The sequence below is a fragment of the Triticum dicoccoides genome, chromosome 3B, assembly GCF_002162155.2.
Source record: "Triticum dicoccoides isolate Atlit2015 ecotype Zavitan chromosome 3B, WEW_v2.0, whole genome shotgun sequence".
Lineage (NCBI taxonomy): Eukaryota > Viridiplantae > Streptophyta > Magnoliopsida > Poales > Poaceae > Triticum > Triticum dicoccoides.
The window spans coordinates 478,541,191-478,556,886 of NC_041385.1; positions in this window are offsets into that span (position 1 = coordinate 478,541,191).

A 15,696-nucleotide genomic window follows, 5' to 3' on the forward strand; every position below is an offset into this window, starting at 1 on the left:
GGTCGGTTCCGCGGCGGTGGGGATAAGCTCTCCGGCGAACCGCCTCTCTGTAGCTAGGGCGACGTGGCGGCGACGAACGCTAGCGGACACACTTGTGGATGAGCTCGCGCTGTTCCAGGGGCCAGGTGGCGAGCGGAGGAGGCTTGGGGGGCGCTGAACGGAGCAGGGGCTGTCGGCGGCCGTGGCGGCTAGTTCCTGGCCTGTCGGGGACGTGGCGAGGGGCGGCTTGGCGTGTTGCGGTGAGGAGGGACGTGCGTGGCGTAGCTCTGCAGTGAAGGCAAGGTCAGGGGCGCGACGCGTCGGCTCGGGCGCGGCACGTGCAAAACGCGTGCCAAACGCACGCTCTGCTCGCGCTCCGGGCGTGCACGGGACGTGCTCGGCGAAATGCCATGGCACTCCAGAGCGCTTGGTTGGAGTTGGGAGTTAGCAGGGTGGGGTTATAATCTAAGGCAAAACTATTTGACATGCTGGTTTGGCTAGGGGATCAAGTCCACAGTGCAATGCCACAATTCATGTCAAAACAGATCGTGCCCATAAGGTGTTTGACAAAATGCTAAGGGCACTTAGGCAATACTTGGGGTGGCCAAAATCTCCAGATCAAGGTCTCCTTAGATGCAAGAGAGGGTGGTGAGGTCATTTGGACAAAAGGAGAAACTTGCTAGTGCAAGTTTTGCAAAACTTGAATTCTGGACAGGAAATAAATGACATTATTTCATGAACCAAAATTAATCCAATGGGTGCATGCTCCTGGATTTAGGGGTTTGGTAGGGCTGTCTACAAGTAGGAGAAAACACAAGATCTTTGGATCGAAATTAAATAGGGTTGCAGTAGAAATCACAAGGCTGGACCAGAAAGGAAAAGAGGTTGATTCACTCAAAATTTTCGAAGAACAGCACTAGGTTTTTGCATAATATTGAATCATATGCTACTACCAATATCCCATAATTTGGTGGAGGCTAGAAGGAATTATTTAAAAGGGTTGTAGTGCAAATTGCACTCTGGACCAGAGAAGAAAAATTGAGTGTAGAGCTCAAAATATTACATAAATAAAAGATATTTTTGTATAAAAGTGATTTAAAAACATCACATGACATCTCCAATTTTTGGTTAGAATTTTATGTGAATTTATCAAATGGTTGTAGTTCAAATATGGCCATATAACCTTGAAAAACCATTTTTCAAGAAAATAAAGATCAAGCAATTTAATTAGTTAATTAGTTATACTGATAAAAGAAAAGTTTTTCTTGAGAGGTTAAATAAGTACAAGGACATATTTGAAAAGTTTTCTCTTAGGGAAAAACTCATCATAACAGGGAGGGAAATGATTCAAAAATCAAAATGGAGCTCAGAAATTCAAAGCTTAATTCCTGGCAAATTTTTTTTTCATTAAAACAAGGCCAAATCTTTGGGGTGTCACAGAAGAGCACCGGAAAACAAAAGACTTTCCCACAAGGGGTAAAAGCAGTAAACTCACTTCATGTGATAATAGAGAGAAATAGTGCGGCACTTTCTAAAAAGAGCTTCGCGCGGTCCAACCTAGCAGATCGTAGAGATTGGATATCAAAACCAATCACTTTCGACCACCTAGACTATTCCAGAAGCGTTCGAAATGCGGGACGGACTCCCCTGATATTGAATCCCATAATAGACGGATTACAATTTACTAACGTCCTAATGGGCGGAGGCAGTGATCTAAACCTGCTACATTCAAACACAATCCGTCAGATGGGGATAGACCCTACCAAAATCCGACACAGAAGCACTTCCTTCAAAGGAGTGACGCCAGGCCCTTACGCCAAGTGCACAGGCTCCATATTACTCGAAGTCATGTTCGGATCGCCGAACAATTTTCGATGCGAAAAATTAATTTTTCACATCGTCCCATTTGAAAGTGAATATCAAGCACTCTTGGGACGAAAGGCTTTTGTCCGCTTCAACGCCATACCGCATTACGCGTCTCTTACACTCAAGATGCCCGGTCCGCGTGGTGTCATTTCAGTGCGAGGGTCACTCAAAGACCCCGGACTCGGATAGACGAATCCGGCTTCAGCAGGCTAGGGGCTCCCTAGCCGCAAACCTCTTCACAGGGGGCTGCGCACCGCGGGTTCATACAAACCCCGCTTTAATTATTTATATTTCTTCTTTTACACATATTTTTCGCACGATTTATTTTCAAACTAAGCGTTCCTCTATTTTTACAGATGAACAACGTGCATACCCGTCCAGGATAACGGCACAACGGAGACACAGGCGCAGACGTGCAGTAGGGACCCGTTGCGAGGATTCTTTTCAGATTAAGACCCTGCGTAGACCTTTTTTACTGTCTCTTGTTGTTACTCTCCCTTGGTTTCTTCCTATAGCCAAAGCGGAGCCTGACGTTTTGGCATTGGCCGCGTCAGAAGACCATGCCCGTACCTGGACACTGGGGGCTTAGGGCATCTCTGCCCATTATTATAAAGACCGAACACCTTAGGGAGTGTTCGGCGTCTCGAGTTAGACATTATATGCATCAGCTCCGAATCATGTCTTTGGTCAAATGTTGGGTTTGCCCGGCTCCTGTGTTTTGCTGCCTTACGTTCCGTATCACCGGCTAACGCGGCACCAGGAGAACTACTGCGATTGTGCCCCAGTTCGGCTGGGCGAGCACCTCAGTAGAGAAAGCCGAAAACTGACTGTCATGATACAGCGAGAGACTGGTCAACCACTCGATCGACTACCGGAATGTTTAGAATTCCCCGCTTTGACGAAGGACCGTTTCCCGGTCAGGCACATACGCACCCCGAATTCGGATATGTGCGGTGCCACCAGGGGCTATATCGTAGCCCCACCCTCGAGCTCCACTGGCTAAGTGAAAGTGATAAAGCATTATAGTCCGGATTGCCTCGTTCGCAACGCTACCACCTCCTTAAACAGGACCGAGACGTCAGATTAAGGGTGAACACGCGCTATTTTTGCGAACACCCCCGCACCCTATGCGTGGGGGCTGAAGCCGAAGACTGCAATCTTTCAGGTTATACAAATGTATACGTAAACGACCGCACAGGAGAAGTTTTACTACTTGGGATGCACAAGTATAAAAAGCAGTTATAACATAATCATCGTTTTACAAGCTAATACGTTCATTTGAACGTGATATTTTTCGAGCACTGCGACTCTATTACACGAGCGCCACGCATAACTTCCCCGAAGTAGTGCTCGGCAGGGAGCCGGCTGTCATCCGAACCCTGGGAGGCAACAGCGGTGGCATCCATCTCCGGACAATGCGCCTTCACACGGGCAAGAGCCATCCGCGCGCCCTCGATGCAGGCCGACCGCTTCATGTCCTTTATATGCGGCACCGCTCCAAGGAATTGCTGCAGTAAGCCGAAGTAGCTTGTCGCCTTGGACCTCTCTGGCCAGACATGAGCCACGATGTCAGTCATGGCAAGTCCGGACAATCTATTTAGCTCGGCCCATTCGGCCAACCCGTTTGTCAATGGAAGTAAGCGATCCGGACTGTGGAATTGAGACCAATATAGCTCTTCCGTCTCGTGATCCTCCTGGCTCCGGAAGTTCTTAACGGCATCGGCCGCACTTGCAGCTAAGTCCATATACGGATCCTTCGGACTCCACAGCCGCTCAAATTGAGCATACTTTCCATCCATAAACCGGCGACGCAGCAGAAAAGGCTTGCCAGCCACGATCTCTCCGGCCTGGCGCAGTTCCTCCTTCATAGCCCGCATTGCAGAGCGGGCATCCTTGGCTTCTGCGGTGGCCTTCTTCAGGTCTTCCCGCTCCGATAAGCGCTCCTTTTCAAGAGCCTCATTGCGGTCGGTAGCATCCTTTACTTTCATGGCCAATTCGGCCACCTCCGCCCTGCTTAGGCAGTGCGCAGCCTTTTCGGCTTGCAACTCTTCGGCTGCCCTCGAGGCAGCCGCGTCACTCCTTCGGGCTTGCTCCTTAGCTCGAGCAAGTTCGTCCCGAAGGTTCTCCACAGCAGCAGCACCGTCTGTACAACAGCATACAATTTATCAGAGGAGGGCCTCGACCCCCTTAAATAAAGCGACTGCGGAGAATTTATTTACCTTGCGACTCGTCAAGTCGCTGGTTGACAAGTGCGATATCAGCATCCGCCATGTCAAGTTGCCGACTTAATTCGGCAAACTCATTAGTCCGGCTGGCCCTCAAACGATCCGCCACCTGCATAGGGACGGCGGTATTCATTACTTGAGATTTCGATCCTCAGCACGCTGTCGTTTCTGACAACCTACCGAGTCCCAGGGGCTACTATCTATACAGGGCGCATTTTTATGTGCGAAACTGTTAAAAGACAAAAGGGTGCGTCATTCTCGCATACCTCAAATCCCGCCAGCAAACTCATGGCGGCATTACGCAATCCGCTCTCAGCAGACGAAATCCTTCCAACCACCATACGCATCAACGCACGGTGATCTTCTGAAATGGACGCCCTCTCAAGCAGATTTTTTAATTCTCCCGGCCGGATACTGTTGGGTGCCGAACTCTCTGGCCCCTCCGGACAAGGGGATACTCTCCGTGACGATACTTCAGGCTCGCCTGCCTTATCTGACGGCGCTGCAGACGGAGGTGTATCACTCTCCATCATCTTCGGAAGAAGGTCCCCCGAAGATGAACTCATCTAAGAAGGCTGCAGATCCGAACTGCAATATAAATATTTCGGTTACCCACAGAACCATAAATGAAGGTATTTCCCTAATAATTAATTCCCTCTTTTTATACTCACGGCTCATTGGAGGGCTGATCTTTTGGCGATGATTGTGCGTCCGGATTCTCTCCAGACACCGGACCCCCCGGGGAAGATCTCTTCCCACGTTTAGGGGCTTGGGCCTCCGGATCTTCGGAGGAGGTCCTCTTCTCCCCCTGAAAGGAGGGGTTTTTGGTTCGCCCCTCTTCAGTCGCCCCTTTGGGCGAAACATTAGCTCCTCTATTTTCCCCTTCGCCCCCTTCTGTGGGCGCGACCTCCAACATTCTGACCAGCACGGGCTCCAGTGCGGTCTCTGGGAGGGGGGCCGGACATCTTATCAGCCTTGATCGCGCCACCCATTCCTGTAAAGAACAAGGGGTCAGGAGGCGAACTCTAGAAAGGCATATAAACAGAATTTCCGGACTCTGAGCTATTTACCTGAGTATCCGGGCGATCGCGGCTTAGGCCTGCGTCCTCGGCTAAATCCGGACACGCCACCTGCAGTCCGAAGAACAGCTTGTACATCTCCACGGGTGTCGCACCCATAAAGTGTTGGAGAAGACGAGGTCCCTCCGAGTTGAACTCCCATAGACGGAGAGGACGGTGTTTGCAGGTCAGAAGATGCCTGATTAGCATAACCTGCATCACCTTGATCAGGTCGATCTCCCTCGCTTGGAGGTCTCGAATCCGGCCCTGCAGTGAGGGCACGTCCTCGGACGGCCCCCAGTTGAGCCCTTGGTTGACCCACGACATCAGTTGTCGTGGAGGTCCCGGGCGGAATAAGGGCGGCAGCTTTTGCCTGCTGCCCCTTGGAGCGGTGATATAGAACCACTCCTGCTGCCACAGCCCAAGTTCCTCTTGGAAGGAACCCTCGGGCCACGGGGCATCGACCTTTTTGCTTATGGTCGCCCCGCCGCACTCCGCTTTACGCCCCCCGATCATCTTCGGCTCCACCTTGAAGGTCTTCAGCCATAGGCCGAAGTGGGGGATGACGCGGAGGAAGGCTTCGCAGACGATAATGAATGCGGAGATATGGAGGATGGACTCCGGAGCCAAGTCGTGAAAGTCCAGCCCATAGTAGAACAGGAGCCCTCTCACGAAGGGATCCATCAGGAAGCCTAAACCCCGACGGAGGTGGGATACGAAAACGACGTATTCACCGGGATCGGGGGCGGGCACGGCCTGCCCTTGGGCAGGCAACCTGTGCGAAACCTCGTAGGCCAGGTACTTGGCCTCACGCAACTTCAATATGTCCTCCTCCGTGACGGAGGAGGGCATCCACCGGCCCTGGAGGTCGGAGCCGGACATGATTGAGGATCCGAAGCGCTCGAATCTGAGGCTCTGGGTGTTGGAACTGGGAGCGGGGAAGAGATTCGATGCAAGATTGAAGAACAATGGCGAGCCTTGGTCCTCTTATAAAGGGGAAGAAATACCAAGGGCCGTCTCCGTGACCGTTTGGGATTCCCCTTCGATAGAGGAGGCGTGGTGACGGGAACGGTTGGGTTACCCACGCACGTATTGATGAGGATCTCGGAATAAGGGGAACACGATCTCTGCTTCGACAAGACGTGCCAAGGAAACCGCTTCGCTAAACGTGCTGAGGTGGTATAGTAAAAAACGATTCAAACAAAGGCTTGGTAGCGGTGTGATGTCACGCCGCATAATACGTCAGCGGATTGAACTAAGTGTACATTTTATTCTCTCTACGGTGGAATGTGGAATTTATTTTGCAGAGCCGGACACTATCCTGGTGTTCATGATCTTCTCTGGATTATTCAAGGGAGGAACCCGCCTTGCAATGCCGAACATTATGCGCGCCGGACTAATCATCATTGAAGCCTGGTTCAGGGGCTACTGAGGGAGTCCTGGACTAGGGGGTGTCCGGACAGCCAGACTATCAATATCCGCCGGACTCCAAGACTATGAAGATACAAGATTGAAGACTCCGTCCCGTGTCCGGATGGGACTTTCCTTGGCGTGGAAGGCAAGCTTGGCAATACGGATATGTAGATCTCCTACCATTGTAACCGACTCTGTGTAACCCTAGCCTCCTCCGGTGTCTATATAAACCGGAGGGCTTTAGTCCGTAGGACAACATACATTACAACAATCATACCATAGGCTAGCTTCTAGGGTTTAGCCTCCTTGATCTCGTGGTAGATCTACTCTTGTACTACCCATATCATCAATATTAATCAAGCAGGACGTAGGGTTTTACCTCCATCGAGAGGGCCCGAACCTAGGTAAAAACATCGTGTCCCTCGTCTCCTGTTACCATCCGCCTAGACGCACAGTTCGGGACCCCCTACCCGAGATCCGCCGGTTTTGACACCGACATTGGTGCTTTCATTGAGAGTTCCTCTGTGTCGTCACCGATAGAGCGGATGCCTCCACCCGTCTTCAAAGACGGTGTTTTCGCCGGAGGGGCCTTGGCCGCCGGCCAAACTATCCGGCTTGGTGGTTTTCTCATTACCGCCTGTTCGGCCGCCGCTTCAGCAATGACTTCTCAAGTCGTCGGAAGCAATCTTCGCGTCAGCCCTAAAGCTGCCGAACAGTTAGATCCAATAGATCTCTCGTCAGTTAACGAGCTCTTGGATCGCATCGCCGCCCTGGGAGTCGCTACGGACTACAACCAGATTGGGCTTAAAACCGATCTGAGAGAGATTAACTCTCCCCAGGCCACCCACCACGTCGCAGTGGTAGAGGAGCAATACGGCAACTCTTTGCCAGTGTTGAAAACAATTCGTGTCCGGATTCCCGAACCCTCCATGCCGGATTCCCGCGGAGGGACGGACTTCGATCGAGCATTTAACATAAAATCATGCATCGCCCCGGACTCGCTGGATTGTGCCCAGCAAACCAAACTTCCGAATTCGGAAACCCCTCGGCCTTTGAACCACCCGCCTAGACATATGCGATCTATCTCTAATACGGCAAGAGCCTACTGAAACAGTACATCACTACTGGGCCAGATTCCTCCTGGTTATGGACAGGATAAAGGACTGCCGAGAGGAAAACGCAATATCAATCTTCTGCAATAACTGCACGGACAAGGGAATACTAAACGCCATTGATCATCGCAAAATTACGCGCTTCACCGATCTGGCATCCATTGTACGAAAATACTGTGCGATGGAGAGTTTCTGGAAAACCGAAAATCAATTTTGGGATAATCCGGCCTCAAACCCAGTCCGCAGTAAAAGGGCGCCTTACACTCAGGCCCCAGATGCAAAAACGAAAAAACAAAAACCCAATAAGGGAAACGGAACCATACTGGAGGGATGGCTCAATGGACCCTGTAAGCTTCATAGTACAGAGGGAGCCGTCCCAACACATAGCCTTCGACCATGTTGGATATTACGGCAGGTGGCCAAAAGTGGCGAAGAGCTTCTAGCTCCGGGAAACCACTCCAACAATACCAGCACGGTATCAACAGTCTTCGAGACTTTCGCATCAAATAATATGCGAAAACGAACAATCCGCGAACTCGCCGAAGTCTACCAAGTAGCAACAGCAAATCCATGGAGCGACATAGCTATTACCTTCAATGCCAGCGACGAGCCAACATTCCAAACAACCAGAGCCCCAGCCGCACTGGTACTTAGTCCCATAGTGGACGGCTTTCGACTGACAAAAGTCCTCATGGATGGCAGCAGCGGACTAAACCTCATTTATGAGGAAACTCTGCGAAAAATGGAAATCGATTGGAGCCGTATTGAGCGAAGCAGCACAACCTTTAGAGGAATAATCCCTAGCCGGGAAGTGTGCTGCGCCGCAAAAATCACACTCGATGTGGTGTTCGGCTCTCCGGACAATTACAGATCCGAAGAAGTCACGTTCCAGGTGGCCTCATTTAGCAGTGGGTATCACGCCATATGAGGACGATAGGCATTCACAATTTTTCAAGCAATACCTCATTATGGGTACATGAAGTTCAAAATGCCTGGGCCCAGCGGAATAATCACTCTCGCTAGTGATCCAGACATAGCACTCCGCGCCGAAAACAAGACAGCCGCACTAGCCCTCGAGGCACTATCCGAAGCCTTAGCGGCAGAGGAACTCACTGTGCTGCGCTCTATGGTGAACAGGGACGATGTGATACTCGATAAAAGATCCAAGTCCACCTCCTTCAAATCAGCAGACGAGATAATAAAATTCCAGGTCCATCCAACGAACCCAACAAAGACGGCCTCCATTGGGGCACAATTAAGCCCCGAAGTAGACGCCGCACTGCGCGAATTCCTTCGGGAAAATTGGGATATCTTCGCCTGGCATCCTTCGGACATGCCCGGAATCCCCCGCATGTTGGCAGAACACAGCCTAAACATCCTAAAAGGATTCAAGCCAGTCAAACAGGCTCTTCGACGATTTTCCGAGCCCAAAAGACAGGCAATGGGAGAAGAGCTAGCCAAACTATTGGAAGCCGGATTCATTAGAGATATCAAACATCCGGACTGGCTAGCAAATTTGGTGATGGTACCAAAGAAGGATAAATCCTGGCGCCTCTGTGTCGATTTTAAAGACCTCAATAAGGCTTGCCCAAAGGATCCCTTCCCTCTCCCTCGCATCGATCAAATTATCGATGCTACAGCAGGGCACGATTCGTTGTGCTTCCTGGACGCATACTCTGGCTATCATCAAATCAAGATGGCGGAAGCAGACCAAGCCGCAACAGCATTTATCACTCCATATGGACCATTATACTTCAACACGATGCCCTTTGGACTCAAAAACGCCGGCGCAACATATCAGCGCATGATTCAAACATGTTTGGCCACCCAGATCGGCAAAATAGTCGAGGAATATATCGACGACGTAGTCGTCAAAACAAAACACGTCGAAACTTTAGTAGACAATTTGAGGCTCACATTCGACAACCTCAGAGCATATGACATCAAGCTGAATCCGGAAAAATGCGTTTTCGGCGTACCAGCCGGAAAGCTGCTGGGCTTCATCATATCCGGTAGAGGAATTGAAGCAAATCCGGCTAAAATCCGAGCCCTGTCACAGTTGGATATTCCAAAAGACCTCAAACAAATACAAAAATTAACAGGATGCGTGGCAGCCCTAAGCCGCTTTATCTCCCGTTTAGGAGAAAAGGCGCTGCCCCTCTATCGCCTCCTCAGGCGCACCGAACACTTCGAGTGGACGGATGCCGCCACTGCCAGACTCGAAGAAATAAAGGCCATATTGGCAACAAGTCCGGTCCTGGCTGCGCCCACTTTGGGCGAACCAATGTTGTTATACATCGCAGCAACGCATCAAGTTGTAAGCGCGGTCCTCGTCGTCGAACGAGTGACAGAAGGGCATAAATTCCCTCTTCAAAAACCAGTGTATTATGTATCCACTGTGTTAACCCCCTGCAAATCCCGTTACCCGCACTATCAGAAGATAGCATATGCGGTGTTCATGGCGTCCCGAAAGCTCCAACACTACTTCCAAGAGTGTTCGATAACAGTGGCCTCTGAGGTACCACTCAATGACATTATAAATAACCGCGACGCAACGGGCAGGATTGCAAAATGGGCCATTGAGCTCCTACCATTCGACATAACTTACAAACCTCGACGAGCTATAAAGTCACAAGTTTTGGCTGATTTCGTCGCCGAATGGACCGAAGCCGAACTCCCTAAAGAGTACGGCGCATACTCCAACTGGACTATGCATTTCGACGGCTCCAAAATGTTGGCCAGACTAGGGGCTGGCGTCGTACTGACGTCCCCAACCGGAGATACAGTCCAGTATGTACTTCAAATAATGTACACGGACTCCAACAATGCAGCCGAATACGAGGCCCTTTTACATGGTCTCCAGATGGCAGTCTTCATGGGCATTCAACGCCTAGAGGTGCGTGGGGATTCAAACCTTGCAATATCCCAAATAAATGGAGACTTTGACGCCAAGGATCCAAAAATGGCAGCATATCGCAACGCTGTCCTAAAAATGTCAGCCCGGTTTGAAGGACTGGAATTCCATCACATAGCTCGAGATAATAACCAGGCGGCCGACGTACTGGCACGCATCGGTGCGAAATGTGATGCCGTCCCTCCTAATATCTTCCTGGAACGGCTCTTCAAGCCATCCGTACTATGGGAAGAGGAGCCCGGTAGTGACAAACCGGAGAAAACCGCGCCAACCGGTGATTCGGCAAATGACATAACACCCTCCGCCCACGTCATAATGGCAGTAATCGCCGCGTGGACAGAACCTTTCCTAGCCTACTTACTTAGGCAGGAACTTCCCGAAGACCAAAATGAGGCCCGCTGCATAGTCCGGCGATCGAAGGCCTACAAGGTCCATGAGGGAGAACTTTATAAGAAAAGTACCACCGGAGTCCTTCAAAGGTGTATCTTCGAAGAAGAAGAGTGAAACCTCCTGGCTGAAATTCATGCCAGACTAGGCGGACACCACGCAGCAGCCCGGGCCCTTGTAGGAAAGGCATTCCGTACAGGATTTTATTGGCCGACGGCCCGGGCAGACGCGCAAGACTTGGTCCAGCGATGCGTTGGTTGTCAGCTCTTTGCTAATCAGAGCCATATGCCACCCACCGCCCTCAAAACCATACCCATTACCTGGCCGTTCGCGGTCTGGGGGCTTGACATGGTTGGACCCCTTAAAGGGGGAACCCACAAGAAAAGGTACCTATTGGTCATGGGCGGAGCCGCCGATGTCCCTCGTCAGCTCCTGCGATAGTACGTCCAAGAGAGCTTCAGAGCGCCACGAGGCCATGGTTGAAGTGGTGCCGACAGAAGGAAGGGACCGGAGGAGAATAAGTGTGGGTCTTTGGCTATGGCTGGGAGCTGGGGCTCAAGTTAATATAGCGGGCGAATGGCAATGAGCCGCGACAGACGGATGGACAACTGGCACCGGAGTAGGTTCGTCGGGCGTGAATGCGGACGCTGCTTCAGTGACTTAACTGCAGATGCGTTTGGGTGTCTGACATGAGGGCCCAACGGGCATCTGGCCCGCATGTCAGTGACACACCAATTGCACCTGCAGTTAAGTCCAGCGAATGCGGCATTGACATTCTGGAGAGACGGTGACTGTTTCAGGCGCATGCGGACTGTTTGACTAGTCAACCATACAAATACAGAGCTATACGCTGAGCCAGCGACCGTATAATCACCATATCTCGTATACAATGATCAAAGTGAGCTATCAAGACAAGTTCGATGACCACCAATGCATTTTACTCGGTAATAAATGACCAAGATTGAAGGGGAATCCTAATTTGCTTCGTCTTCTATCCTTGAGCTCTTGACAAACTAATGCACTATACGGTTGTCCGGCCACTCCACCCCAGAGCTCTCACCAAGCGTCATTCATGCCACCGCGCCGCACACTAACCGGTAAGGTAGCGATGGCATCCCGCCGCCCCGAGTTCCTCGCCGCCCACGAACGCACACAAAATGGTAGGGAAGCAATGGCATCCTACCGTGTCGAGTTCATCACCGCTCGCGACCTCACAACTATGTGGGAGGAATTTGAAGATGCCAAGGCCGAATGGGCGGTAGAGCAAGAGGCGGCCAAAGCCGCACAGAGGGAGCGGAAAAGTCAGAAAGCACTCAAGAAAAGAGAGGCCCACCGCCGCAAGAAAGAAAAGGACGCACGCGCTGCTGCGGAGAGGTCGGCGGAGATCCAAGCACGGTGGGGTGTCGCCGACAAAGCCGGGAAGGAGAACGACAGCGTCTGGCCAGCATGTGAGAAGTAGTAGTACTAGTAGTTAGTGTGTGTGTCTGTGTCTGAGTACGAGCATGTACCAGTACTACTAGTTACTACTGTAGTTTTTAGAGCAAATTACCAGTACATTAGCCTAGACTAAGTGGAAAAATTCCTATCCTATGCATCAAATGGCATCTCTTTCTCTATAGGAATTGAGATGCATGTCATGTCACTTCCTATGATTTTCATATTCCTATCCCATGAACGAAAGGAGGCCTCTGTTGGAGTAAATACTGTAGCTAGCAGTATTGCTGGTACAGTAGTTTTCTTCAAGAAGCGGAATTTAACGAAGTCATGATGGTTCCTTCGTCCGAGCAACTTCAAAGTGGGAAGTGGGCCTATGATTTGACGGATCATTAGTCATTGTTACTACAGCGCGACGACCTGGGTGACTCTCCCTTGGAGTTCTGCGTGCATGGCAAGTGGACCAGGATGGTCGACGTCCCACATGTTGGTGAACGGAAGTATTCTTTCTGATATCGAGGAGCAAGCAAACCGCGTGGTATAGTATCACTGTTGATTGGTTCGCAAAAAAATAGTATCACTGCCGATTTATAATTATTTTTTATTTCTTATGAATGCTAGCGTTTCAACTCTTATGACGAAGGGTGCCAAACACGGCACGTGCTGGATGTCCCATACGTGAGCGAAAGGAGTGGGACATGAACAGCGTGGTAGATCCCAGTGTAAAAAAACAGCGTGGTAGAGCGTCTCCACTTCTTCCACTTCTGGGTCGGAGACCACACATAGTAGTACTTAGCTGTATGAATGATACAAAGTGCGACCTGGAGAGAAAGACACGTCTAGTTGGAAGGTCTCGGGGCATACACGTAAACAAATATAAAAGTTAATATGTGCCTCCAACTAATATAGTAGTAGTAGAGTACTTAGACACGTACTCCATAACATCACCGTACATTGCACGTACAACATTTAGTAGTAGTACGTAGTAAGAGACAAATGCCGCCCAAGAGTTCCCTTCTCGACCTACTTTTGCGTGTTTGGTAGAGTGTATGGAGGGTGCATGAGTCCACACTAGTTTAGCACAAATACAGTAGAACCATGCATGAAGAGAGCATGCATGAAGAGGGGTGTTGAGTTGAGCATGCATGAAGACGGAACAACTATGCTGAGACGAGAACGCAAACAAACACACCCTGTATGCCATGCATGTTCATACCATTTGTGCCTTTCTACTTCACTTACTGCGCTACATTACTCAGGTTCGTATGTCCACTCCTGGGTACATGTCCGTCTCGTAGTTCCAGTGCCACGTGTTCTTCATATAGATGGAACAATCGTTGCATAACACATGCGCCTTGATGCTAGATGTCTCGCATGTTGGAAAAAGGATGAACAAAGCTCACGTAAAAAAATAGAGTGGAAGAACATATATTCCGGACGACCGAGAAAGAGCAAGGAACCTCGTGGTGGAGTGTCTGCACTCATAATATTTAATATTATTCAGCAATATAAAATTAACCAATCATCTCCAAAGTGGACTGGAAGAGTACGAAACACGGTAGCCCAGTGTAGTTACATCATACTAGTACATGGCTAACCCACGCTATCACCATATTTCTTGGCTTCCGTGTGACACCTATCTCTAGTAATCCAGCGGCCTGTATCGCTTCTCCCTCCTCGTCTCTATCAAAGTGCGGCGGGCTGGCGTTTCTGCCGTCTATTGAGGTCGGTTAACTATCACATGTTAGCAACATGCCAAGAGCATTCTGAAAAAAAATTCCTTTCACTTTCCGTTTTCAAAAAGGAAAAAATACTTTCACGTACGAATTTTCCTGTATGCTTTGAGCAACTTGCATGTCCTATACTGCTCCTGTTTGATACTCTAACTTAGCTAGAGGTTAGACTAACTCATGACTAACCCTGAACTAATTGTAGCCAAAGAGGTGTTTGGGTGACAGGGTTAGATTGACAACAAATGCACTTCATGGAGAGAGAAAAGTGATTTTTCAGTGGTCCCAATGAGAACTATCTCCAGTTAGCACCTCTTGGGTGGGATAGTTTTTTTGGTGGGTTCGGTGCAATTTTCTCCAATTTAAACCCTCATGCTTGGATACTTTAGGGCTATTTGAGCCCCAACTAGCTCAAACTAACTCTAACCCATGGATCGAAACAGGGCCTATGGCCAGTCTCGACGCGGAGCAGTCGCGTGCACCGGGAAGCGGCGTTCTCTCGGCCGTCGCGCCACTTCAAAGACGGTGCTAGTGAGAGGTCGCCCCCGCTCTGGCCGGGCATTAGTGCGGCACTGACGCTCCAGGCGACGCTGACCGTTTCACGTGGGAAGCGCGCGCTGGCAAGGGAGTATAGGTTTTTAACCTTTTCAGGTGTAGTAGTAATGGTAGTTTGCAAAACTACTCAATTATTGCACTCTCTTTCCTAAGAAATTGTGGTAAAAAATGTTACTCCACAGCCTGCTTCCCTTCTCCTTCCTGCTCGTGATTTACGTGGCCATGTTAACGTGGTTGTGTCAAAAAAATGTCACTTCCTGCTCGTGATTTGCGTTATATAATTACAAGCAAGATTCTCGTGCATTGCACGGAACATCAATATGCATTTTTTTTAAAAACACCTGTCGTGATTGACCCATGCAGGAGTAATCCCATGTGTAAAAACTAATGATATCTCGAGAATTTTATCAGAAAACTGGTATCTCGAGAATGTCATCGAAAAAAATGAAATATGAGAGATAAGGCGAGGAGGAGTGGAGCGTGGTGGTGACTGGTGGTCGGAATGGGCGGAGGCATGGGGATGGATGGCGCTAGCAGGCGGCAGCGGCCAGCATGCATGCTAGATTGTTCCAGAGACTTATTCCTTTTTTAATTGCTGAGCAATGAGGTTGCGGGATATAATGATGTGGAGAGAGGTGCGGGTATCTTTTGTAAAATTATCATAGTTTGCTTCCTATCCGTCAGATATAGATCATTCGGTCTGTATTACAAGATGGCAGGCACACCATCATCACCAACTCGTTTTTTTATAAGGGTATACAGATGATAAGTTTGCTGACTACTAAAGTAAAGTGGAATCTGTCCATGTTATGCAAGTAAATAAAGGTGATTGTTTATCATACGGGTAAGGTTGGATGAAGGGTGGTAGGAACAAATGCTCCGCCTAGAGCATGTGTGTGTGAGATGGAGTCTTAGTGTGTGGTGTGTGTGTGTGTGTGAGAGAGAGAGAGAGAGTGAGAGAGAGAGAGGAGAGAGAGAGATGGAGTCTTAGTTTGTGTGTGTGTGTGAGAGAGAGAGATGGAG